This window comes from Ictidomys tridecemlineatus, chromosome 3, assembly GCF_052094955.1.
Source record: "Ictidomys tridecemlineatus isolate mIctTri1 chromosome 3, mIctTri1.hap1, whole genome shotgun sequence".
NCBI classification, from domain to species: Eukaryota; Metazoa; Chordata; class Mammalia; order Rodentia; family Sciuridae; genus Ictidomys; species Ictidomys tridecemlineatus.
Window position 1 is genome coordinate 76164435 of NC_135479.1, and position 10549 is coordinate 76174983.

The 10549-nt window shown below is 51.2% G+C and overlaps 2 long non-coding RNA genes across 3 annotated transcripts; one reads left to right on the top strand and one right to left on the bottom strand.

The window, feature by feature from the left end:
- Positions 1–236: 236 nt before the first annotated feature.
- LOC144376258 (uncharacterized) lies at positions 237–6336 on the top strand. Its single transcript, XR_013436500.1, has 2 exons — positions 237–381; positions 5026–6336. It is a non-coding gene; the product is annotated as an uncharacterized LOC144376258 (long non-coding RNA).
- LOC120884278 (uncharacterized) lies at positions 3049–9905 on the bottom strand. 2 transcript variants are annotated; one of them, XR_013436498.1, is made up of 3 exons: positions 9759–9905; positions 6680–6845; positions 3049–5655 (listed from the first exon to the last, which is right to left on the bottom strand). It is a non-coding gene; the product is annotated as an uncharacterized LOC120884278 (long non-coding RNA). The 2 variants fall into 2 exon arrangements; XR_013436499.1 differs by lacking the exons at positions 6680–6845; positions 9759–9905 and adding an exon at positions 6340–6431.
- Positions 9906–10549: the final 644 nt, after the last annotated feature.

Below are 10549 nucleotides of genomic sequence, written 5' to 3' on the forward strand. Positions count from 1 at the left end.
CACCCTGGCAGGCAGACAGGTCCCTCCTACCAGCCCAGGCCCTTGGAGCCCCCAACTAGGGACATGTGGTTATTTGGAAGGACACCTGGTGTGGCCGGGTGCCTCGTTCCAGTTGCTGGCCATGCTCACTCAATCATTTAATTACTCCTCTGACACTTCCTACTCCCCGGAGGGATTTGCAGGGGTTTAGGAGGCTGGCAAGCTACAAGCCCAGCTTACCCTGAGGTCAGAGCTGAGGGGTGGTAATGGGACCTGAGCGTAAGTCACAGCTCAGCCTCTTGCAAACTGTTGACCTTGAGTGAGTCAGTTAACTTCACTGAGCCTCAGTTTCCACTTATGGAGGAAGGGGATGCTTCTGCCTGTCTCCTCACTCGGGACAAGGTAGGTCACAAGATCTGTGTCTGTTCTTCTAAGACTGGAACTCTGCCATGTTCCTCCATCCCCCAATAAGAGCAAAGTCTGCCTCCTCCCTCAGGGAATGCTTCACTTATGTAGTTCCTTCTCACAAGAATACCTACCCCCTCCCAAGGGTCTTCATTCTGGAGAATTCCACTCACCCTTCCTTCAGGCCTTGGCTTTAATGATGTCCCCTGAATCCAGGGTGGGGAGCCTCATGGTGTCTGCACAGCCACTGAGCTGCTTTCTCCCATCACATGGTGCCCAACCAGGGCTCATCTGCCCCTGTTAGGCCTGGGCCCCAGAAAGTCTGAGTCTTTTCCCAGACATCATCCAGCAGAGCTGAGATCTCATATCTGTGTGAGACCCACCCTGAACTAGCCTTGGACCTTGATGGATTCCGCAGGCCATTCTTTCTGAGGATGTATTGAGAAGGTCTGGGACCTCAGAGCTAGAAGATGAAACAATACTGGGCTCTTTTAATCCAGGGCTGAGAGATTCTGTCCCCAAGACTGCCCCCTGGACTGTTACCAGGAAGGGAGCCTGGAAAGGAAGCCAGCCTCCCTCTCAAGATGTCCATCCCTCGGTGACCTTAGCCAGCCCTGCCTTTATGTACCTTAGAATCCCCATATGTACAAGGTCTCCCTGCTCCATTAGCTGAATGGAGCTGGGGATCAAATATCTGAATAGAAGGGAAGATTCCAGGAAACGAACATGGGAAAGCTATGGCTGAGCACCAGCATAATTAGGGGTGACTGGTGAGGCTGGGTCTGGGTCTAAGCAAAGCTGAGTTCCAAGCCTGTCCTGCTGCCCTCTGTCACAGATCACAGCTGCAGAGATGGACCACTGGGCGCTGGCTCCCTGCCCCTTCCCTGTGCCTCTCACCTGCGGGCAGGTGGAATTGAGCATGTTCCAGACACTCTATTTCCCAGGAATTTATGGAGGGTTTTATCTTCCCTCCTTGATCACTGGTGAGGGAAAGAAGAGAGGGCACGCTCAGCTCCCTCCCCTCCAGAGGGGCACGGAATAGCAGGCTGGCCACCCTCAAGCTTGGAAAATACTGTCTGAACCCCACCCTCAGCAAACAGTCCTTCCCCCGTAGGGCCTCGTCAGGGCCTGGTGGATATGGGGAGGGGATGGCAGCCATTTAAGCTGTCACAAGCTCCATCAGAGGATTTAAATCACTGACACAGAGTAACAGCACTGTAGATTACAGCGCGGGAGCCACGCAGGCACAGCGAGAGAGTAAGGAGGTGCCTGCCAGAGGCATCACCCTGGTACTTTGCTATGGGGGGAGCTCTTTGCAGCTGAGGCCAGCCCAGCAGAAACCCATGAGCACTTCATTTGTCCCTCCACTCAGGTCAGTCCCCCAAAGAAACTGCCACACCCCTGGGCTGCTTCATTCTTTGTGTCTTCAATAAGAGCTGAGGTCTTGGCTTATGTCTCCCCCTGCCTGCCTGTGAATCTTGCACCCAGAGGCCTCACAGCCATGGGCACCCCTGAGAGGGGGAGTGGGGGCACCTGGCAGGGAGCCTGCCTGCTCCCGCTCACAGGCGCCCAGCCATTGTCTCTGATTGCATGGTATTAGCTGTAAATTACAGCCTTTGGGAGGCCGCATGTAAAAATAAAATAAAATAAGTGTCAAAAGACAGAGAAAATATTGATTCTTCAGGGAGGAAAAAAGGATGACTTGGTTAAATTAAAACTTTGAGAGGAAGTAGAGTATGGGAAGATGGTCTCTTAGGACCCAAAAGCAGCCTGGGGCATGGTAGAGGCATCCTGGAGAAACTATCATTCAGTTGGTCAACAAACATGCTGGTCAAGAGATCTTGGCCTGTCCCTGACAATGTGGGAGAACACAAGCTAGATGGGGTTCCACCTATTGGAGGGACAGCATATACATGAGACCAGAACCCCAGGTATTGACACAGATACTACAGGTGGGGCCTGACAGAGTTGTGGGAGCTCTCCAGGGTGCTGAGAGCCATCTCGCAGGTGAGAGGCCCATCCTGACTCACAACCCCATTGCCAGAGAGAGAGTCAGGACCTATTCTACTCTTTCTAGGCCTGGGGCCCAGAGTGAGGCCCACATTAAAGCCCATATTACTAACCACCCTCCACAACTGCTCTTTTTCTGGCTTTTCTTCACCCTCCTCATCTCCTCTCCCACTAAAAAATGGGGAGGGAGATTTTCCCAGGCTATATCAGTCAGGGCACAAAGGATGGGCACAAAAACCAGACTGATAGAAAAAGGTCCTCCTGCTAGGCAGATAGACCAGATCTGTAATAACATTTTCCTGGAAGGCATTCCCATCAACATTTGAAAATGACCCCAGACCTACAGCACCTTGAGGTCAAGGCCAGATATTCAGCAACCATGTGCCCCTGTACCTGTGGAGCTGAATGGGGGCAGGGAGGAGCATGGGGGTGTTGGATACAGAGGGACAGATGAAAATCCCTGGATGAGTTCGCTGATAAAGGCCAGAGTGGCAGAAAACACTCCCTTACCACTATACACAGCCTGGACTCCCAGGGGGCCCCTTGGAGGGACCAGGGCAACTGAGGCTGCAGCTGTTTTTCTAGAGGCTACAGGACCTCTGGTTAGGGAACTCATTTGTTTCTTCAATGAGCGAAATGTACTAAAAGAACATCTTGCTTCCAGGAAATCATTTATTTACCCACTACAGCCATGGAGAGGAAGGAGGCTCTGGGTCAATCCTGCCAGGCTCCTTTTCTGTTTTGAAGAGGGTTACAACAGGAGAATCTGCAGGGTGCTTACTGTGAGGGTCAGATGAACTGGTGCACAGCAAGGGCTGGGAAGTCAGACAGAGTTGAAGCTGATTTCTGCAAGAGGAGGAGAGGGTCCTTGGAAATAAAAGACATCTCATCACCAGGCCTATGAGTAATTGCCTTAACATCTCCCCCCAACCCTGGAAACCTGATCCCTAGTCCATAGGCGACCTGGTCCCACTCATCTAGCTGCACCCACCTCCCATATTCAATTTCCAGTCTTGCTTGATCTCACACTATGGCAGGATGGCACAGTGAGAAGAATGGACCCTGGCATGGCCTTCACTCTGTACCTGCTTCCCTAAGAAAGTGAGCCCAGGTATGCTGTGGCCTGAGCCCCTCCTGGAAACATCTTCTCTGGTGAAGCTTCCCACATGGAACCAGGCTTCTGGGCTAAAAAAGCATCTGCCTCCATGAATGAGAAGAGACCAGCCTCTGGTATCAGGAAACCTCTATCCATCTGCCTGCTTAGTAGCCCTGTGGTTGGCCATGTGTGATTCTCCACAGGCATTCTAGGCCAAAGCCTAGCCCTGGTCTCCTCTTAACACTGGGTTTTCCTGACCTTGTAGTCCATGCTTAGCTGCCCTGGATGCCCATGCTAGAAGATAACTCCAGGACTAAGACGGTGCTTGGGGTAGGTAATTCCTCAAGAACTCTACAGGGACCAGGCCTGAAAGCACTCTCCCTAGTGCCTCCATACTCTGCTGTCCATGAACTATACTCACCTCCTTGAGGCTTGACCCCCCCAGAGTGACTCTCCACCCTCTTTCTTCGGGCTCCTTTTTCCCAGAGCCTTGTTGAGCTCCCTTATTCTTTCTTTTTCTTTTTTTAAAATTGTAGTTGGACACAATATCTTTGTGTTTTTGTTTTTGTTTTTGTTTTTTAATGTGGTGCTGAGGATCGAACCCAGGGCCTTGCCCGTGCTAGGCAAGCGCTCTACTATTGAGCCATAACCCCAGCCCAAGCTCCCTTCTTATAACCATTTCCTCTCTGAATCCCTCCTCTGCCCAGGCCAGGGGCCATGCTGTCAGATTTCACCTTGAAGCTCCCTTATCACTAACTCCATCTGCTGTTTGCTTTAGCTGAAGCAAATGGTTTTCTTTTGTGCTGGCCCTGAGCATTGGGGCCAGAGTGGTACAAGGATAGGAATTGGATATGGAGGATAGAAATTCAAGTCTTGGAGTCTATGAGCCTCCTCTGCCCACTCTTCCTGCACTTGCACCCTATTATACACTTTCATCCCTTGGTTCCAGGCATAGGTCTGGGCCACCCAAATTGGCAGCTCATGCTCAAACTCATCCCTCACCCTGAGCTGACTTACCTAGCAGGCCCTTGGGACTCCCACCCCAATCCAGTGTGAACAGGTACTCCCCCACCTCATTGGTTTAGCTCCCTACATTTTTCTCCCCTCTGGCCACACACACACACACACACACACACACACACATATACACCATGTACCTACAAACCTATACATATGCTTAGCACAGAGTATCAAAAGTTAAAAGCAAAGAGAAACCCAGAAGTTCTCCACTCCCATAACCCAGTCCAGATGCCCTCTTGTACAAATGGGAAAGCAGAGGCCCAAGGGGTAGAATTCAAGCAGCTATCTTAGGTGGGAAGTGGGCTGCAAAGTCCTAGAGACAGAGCCTGCTTTGAAGGCAAACCTCTCAGCTGGACCATTTACCTGGGCACATTCTTTCTCCGGCCTCTTTTCTCATCCAGGGCAACCAAGATCTCAGCATTCTGCCTTGGGAAGCCTAGCGCCCCCATGTCCTTCAATTCCCTCCCTTCTACTGGCACCTTCCTACTCCCAGTTGTCTTTTCATTTCTTCATAGGAGAATCACTTCAGGACCCAACCACACGCTCTGAACACCCAGCTCCAAGCTCCTGTTGTGTGATCCCAAACAGGTCACCTTACCTCTCTGAGTCTCCATTTCCTCAGCAAATGAGATAATAACAGAGCTGGCCTCACATTCTACCGTGAACCTGAAAGGAATTTACTTCAGGGAGAAGGATCCTGTACCAATATAATAGTAACAATAACAGCAACAACAATAATAAAACTACTGCTCTTTTATACACACTCTTCCCCAATTCTCTACCCACAGGATCTTTTTTATTCTCTATCAAACTTCTTGCAAGAACTGCCTGCACCCTAGCTGCTGCTTCCTGATTACAAACTCCTATATATGCGTTTCTAACCATGAGAGAATGCCCCTCACAGGAACAGGCCACAAACCTAAACACTCATCTGGCACACACACACACATGCTCACACATACGCACACACAAATGGTAAACAGAATATAATTCATTTGTAAAGGAGACTCCAGTCGTGCGATCCATCTTAAGCTAAAATTCAATACTTCTCGGCACAGACTGTTGGGTCTTGATGAATGGAGAGGACTAAGGCTCCGTGGGTCCCATATGCTTGCTGCAGGGTCCTGCTCTCTGGAACAAAATAACTGCCAGCCACAGGGGCCAGCAGAAATGGAGGTTAGCATTCCAGGTTAGCATTAAGAGGTCAACAATCTATCCTGAGGCTCCAACAAAAACCACTCTGGGTTCTGTCCTCCAATCTGTAGCCTTCTAGAAGTTCACAAAATCCTTATCTGCTGTTGCATATTTTTTCCAGGCCCTTTGAGGCTATTGCAGCCTGTCCAGGGGTTGGGCTGAGGTACCTCCAACAATCTGGATGACAATCCCAACTTCAATTCTATTTTACCATCCCCAACCTCTTCCACTCCCTGCTACAGTTAAGCTACCCATCTCTGATAAAATTTCTTCCACTCGTTAGAGCCTGTGTCCACTTCCCAAGTCCCTCTGAGGACCTTGGCCTAGGCTGTGTCCTCACCCTAGGTGCTGGGGTGTGGCTTTAAAGGGATACACCAGGACCTTCCCCCCCAGCCTAGCCTGGGGGAGGAGTCCCGAAGTCGGTGTCACCGGGCCCGGCGGGCTCACTAAGTGAGCATTCCTCCGCTCGGGGAGTTTTATAGCCCCGCCGTGCTTCCTCCGCAATGGCCTGTGCTGTTTACGAACCCCTCTCCGGCTTGGAAATAGACTGTCTTTCCTGAACGATTTTCTCTTTTCCCATTTACTAAACATTGATTTCCCCCCTCCTGCGCCTCTAATAGAGCAGAAACCAATACGTCTTTGTTTGCTTTTCTCGCGTTCGGGGCGCGGGCGGTGGCGGGGCTGGGGGCGCGCGCGGGCTGCAGCGGCAGGGCCGGGTGGCTGCTCCGCGCATGTGCAGCCGTCCAGGTGGCCCTGCCCTCTGCCGCTGCAGCTCCCGCGGCCCCGCGCGGGTGCCAATGTCTGGGATCCCGGAAGAGTGGGGCACACGTCCTCGGGTAGAGAGGGTGGTGAGACTAGGGGACTGAGTCGCGTAGGGGTTATAGCGAGAGCCAGTCGCAGGAACACCAAGAAGGCAAACTATTCGAGTGGTCTCCCACCTCTTCTCTGCCTGAGATGCCATTAGCGATGGCTCACCTCTGCTAGATCCGTCTTTGAAGTCCAGGTGCTTGTGGATGAAGAGCCCATTAGCACCTGGGGTTGCATTCAATAGAGGCCAAGTGGGGTTGGGACAGCTATTCCTTTCTCCTTCGTTCATTCAGTCATCATGCCGGTCAGATCACCTGTTCCAAACCAGGCAGTCCTGTGCCAGGGCCAGCAAAGAGGAGGGAGAACAAGAATGGTGACGTCCCTGCCTCACAGACTCTAGTCACAAGCCTCTTACAGCTTTTTTCTCAGAAGGGGTTGAGGTGGAGAAAATTCTCAGACTGTGTAGGCAACCCATCCTCATTTGCAGAAGAGGAGTTCTGGTAGGCTTCTGGGAGAAGCCTAGGATTCCCAGGGATGAGATCTTGAGCCTCAGGCTGCTGTCTGCAAACAGAATTATAGCAGCTCCTCCAGAACAAGGTGGCATCAGGGATTAAATATAGCCTTGTCCAGCATTGTGCCTGGCATAATGTAGCTGCTCATTAAAAGAAGTTCCTTTCCATCCTAACCCTGCTCTCCCCTCCTCCTGATGCACAGACAGGGATGGTTGCTGAGTGTGAAGACCCTCAGTCAGGAATGCATGTGGTATGGGCTGGGAGAAATGGGGGGTCTGATTCAATTTTGAAACTTCCTGGGACCTTAGTTCTGGCATATTGCTTGTGCCAAGTAAAATACAGAAGGATCCTCCTCACAGTTGTTCCTCATGGAGGAAGGAAAACAAGAGGCCCCCAAGGCAGACACCTGGGAAAGACTGAGGTTAGGACAAATACACAGAGGGGCTTAGGCAGAGGGAGGGGGAAAAAATCAGAATAGGAGATACACAGACTGATAAATAGGCAGTTGAACAGACAGACATGGACAGACAGAGGGATGAACAGATGGATATCTAAATGGACAGATTGATTTGAACAGAGAGCACTGAGCAAGATTCAGTAGAGACAAGAAGTAAAAAGGTACACCAGGCAGGGGTACCAGTGTGAGCAGAGGCTCAGAGGTGAGGCCAAAAGTGACTCCTCTGGAGCCATGGGGGAAGACAGTGGTGACCTTTTATAGTAAATCTCAGAGGCCCATAGTCATGAGGAAAGCAGGACCAGGGTGGCAGGTGGTTGGGAGGTAGCTGTGTCACCAGCACCATGTTTCTGTGGATCCCAGGAATTCTTTCACAACAGAACAAAGACAGTTCTTGGGTGGATCTGGTCATTCATACTTCCCAAGGTCCACTACACCCCGTACCCAGTGATCCACAGGTGCCCAGGATGTTCAGTGGGTGTTTGGAGTATTGTCTTCACAACTCTGGGGGTCAGGTGTATGGTCTTCCTCTGGAACAAGGCTGTGACCAACCAGGACAGACTGAAGGCAGGTGATGGGCAAGCCTCAGCCACTTAGGAGGAAACAGTCACAGTCACAGGCACAGGGAGCCTCACTCAGGAGGGGTCTGGACCAATTAGGAAAGGAAGGGGAAGTAGCAATAATTAAAAATTAAAAGCCAGTAAGACAGCAGTTTAAAAATGGAAGGAGTGAATAAAAATAATTAGCAGAGATGAGGCAACAGGGCTGGCGTAATACAAATGGATCCAATCACAAAGCACTAATGATATTGGGAAACCTAATTTTTACAGTGTCAGGCCTGCATGATTGAAACACTGGGCCTACTCTCCTGAACCAGCCCTCCTGCTCATCTGAGGGTGATGGGACTTTATCTCCCTCCATGCATCTCAGAGTGGCCCAAATGGAGGGACCAAGAGACAGAGGGCAGAGGCTATTGGGAGAGGTTTGGAGGCAGGGAGGCCCAGGGATGGCCCTGGGAAACAGAGCTGGTAGGATGGGCAATCCAGGCAAAGGCCAGAGCAAGAAGACATGCCCCCACCCAGAGTGTGCCCACCATCACTAGCAGTGGTGGTGAAGTCACAGTCATACAGTCATATGGTACCCGGTTGCCGCGGAGACCAGGCGACCCTCCTGGCAGAGGGAGGCTGAGTCAGTTTGAGTAATGGCGGAGAACGCTGCCGCTGATGGGGAAAAATACATCTTCATAACAGGGTGAACCTTTTGGAAAATGGAATAAGTAAAATAATTGAGAGAAAGAAAATTGAGTTTTTATTGCTTTTTAAGTGTTTAAGTGGAGGTTTCATTTAGGGAAATTATCGTTGCTTTTATTTTTAGCCACCCGGTGGGGTGGGGAAGGGCTGGGAGAGTGTTGATTTGGGGCATGGCTCAAGTCCCCTAGCCCTTTCCCAGGGCCACAGGGCACCCCCATTTCACAGAAGGGAAAAGGAGACTAAAGTCTCAGTGGATTGTCTGAAACAGGCATCAGAGTCACAATAGATGCTACCCTGCCTCCTGGAATCTCTTGGGTCCTGAGTCAGGCTGAGCACTTTGCTCCTCTCTCATTGGTCCCCTACTCTTGACTTACCTCTGCACCTTTGCCCCCCACCTCACCAGCTCTTGCCACATTGCAGAGGAGCCTTCCTGCCTGTTTGGAGTGAGACTGTTCCTCCCTTAGCTGCCTCTGCTCCCCTGAGCGTCTGCTTACAATTTCCTGTCCCTCCTGACTGGTCCTGTGTCTTGGTCCCCAGCCATGCATAGAAGTGGGGGAGGAGCTCAGTAAACCCTTGTTGATTGATGCTCCTCTTCCATTGGAGGCTTGGGGAGGAGGGCTCCTCAGACAGTCTATGGTCCCTGGACTGGATGTCCAGGAAGTACTGGATAAGCCCCCCAATACTCTTTGTGGAGCCAGGCTCTTTACAGCCTGATCCACACTTCCATCCCCATTCTTCCGCCTGGTCCTGGTTATGCCCTCTTCACACCCCAGGAATGGCTCATGCCAAGGCCAAAGAAGACCTCATTGCATAGATCCCACAGTAAATGAGGAGGACTGCCTCTCCAGACCCCCAGGCCCTCCCTTGCTTCATTTCTGACTAGTGCTCGGCTCCTTCCTGGACCTACTCTCCTCTTCCCTGCCTCTGGGACCTCTGCTAGCTGGTCCTTTGCACTATTCAGTGACCCAAGCACTCTCCTTCCCATCCAACCCCCTTACTCTGTTAAGCCCCAGCCCATTCAGTCTACAGACCTATGTTTTCCTGCACAGCTCCCAGAAGCACCCTGGTCTCCAACTTCCACTGCTGCTCCCTGATCCTCAGCTTCTTTCAGTTCCTCAGCAGCCCAGGGCTTCTCTCAGCCTAGAGGCCTTGGCCCCATGGTCTCCTCTCTGCTTGACCTGACCAAACCCAGGTGGTGCTCATGTCATGAGTCACAAGACAGAAACTATGACTCATGTTACCTGAGTCACAAAGTAGAATTTATTGGCAGAATTAGCATGCACTTCAGGGATGACTGGATACAGGTTCTCAAACATTATTACCAGAACTCAATCTCTCTCTGGTTATAGCTGCCTGAATGTGAACCATGCTCATTCAGGCCCTTCCACATCTTGCCTTGTCAGTGTACCTTATTCCTGTCCTCCCAGCAGAAACCCCAGCATCGAGTTAGTCACATGCTTGTCCCAGAAAAATCACTATGGTCTTGGAGATGAAAGGAAGCTAATTGGATAACCTGCAACATGGGGAGGGCCATATGCTCATCCTCAACCAGTGATACAGAATGATGGGGGGGTGGGTGGGGTCAAGGATTCTCCCAGGACAAATGGGAGTGAGTGCAGTGCTCAAACTCCACCTTCCTTGAGTTTCTCCTTGAAAGGGTTAATTGTCTTCCTATCTGGTCTCCCTCTAGACTGTGAGCCAGAGGCAAAAATTGAGGTGTCTTGTTTACCGTGAGATCCCCAATGTCCACGAGTGAGGGGAGCCTCTCTTGTTACAGATAGGGAAACTGAGGCAGGGGCTTGGCCAAGTTCACATGTCCTTT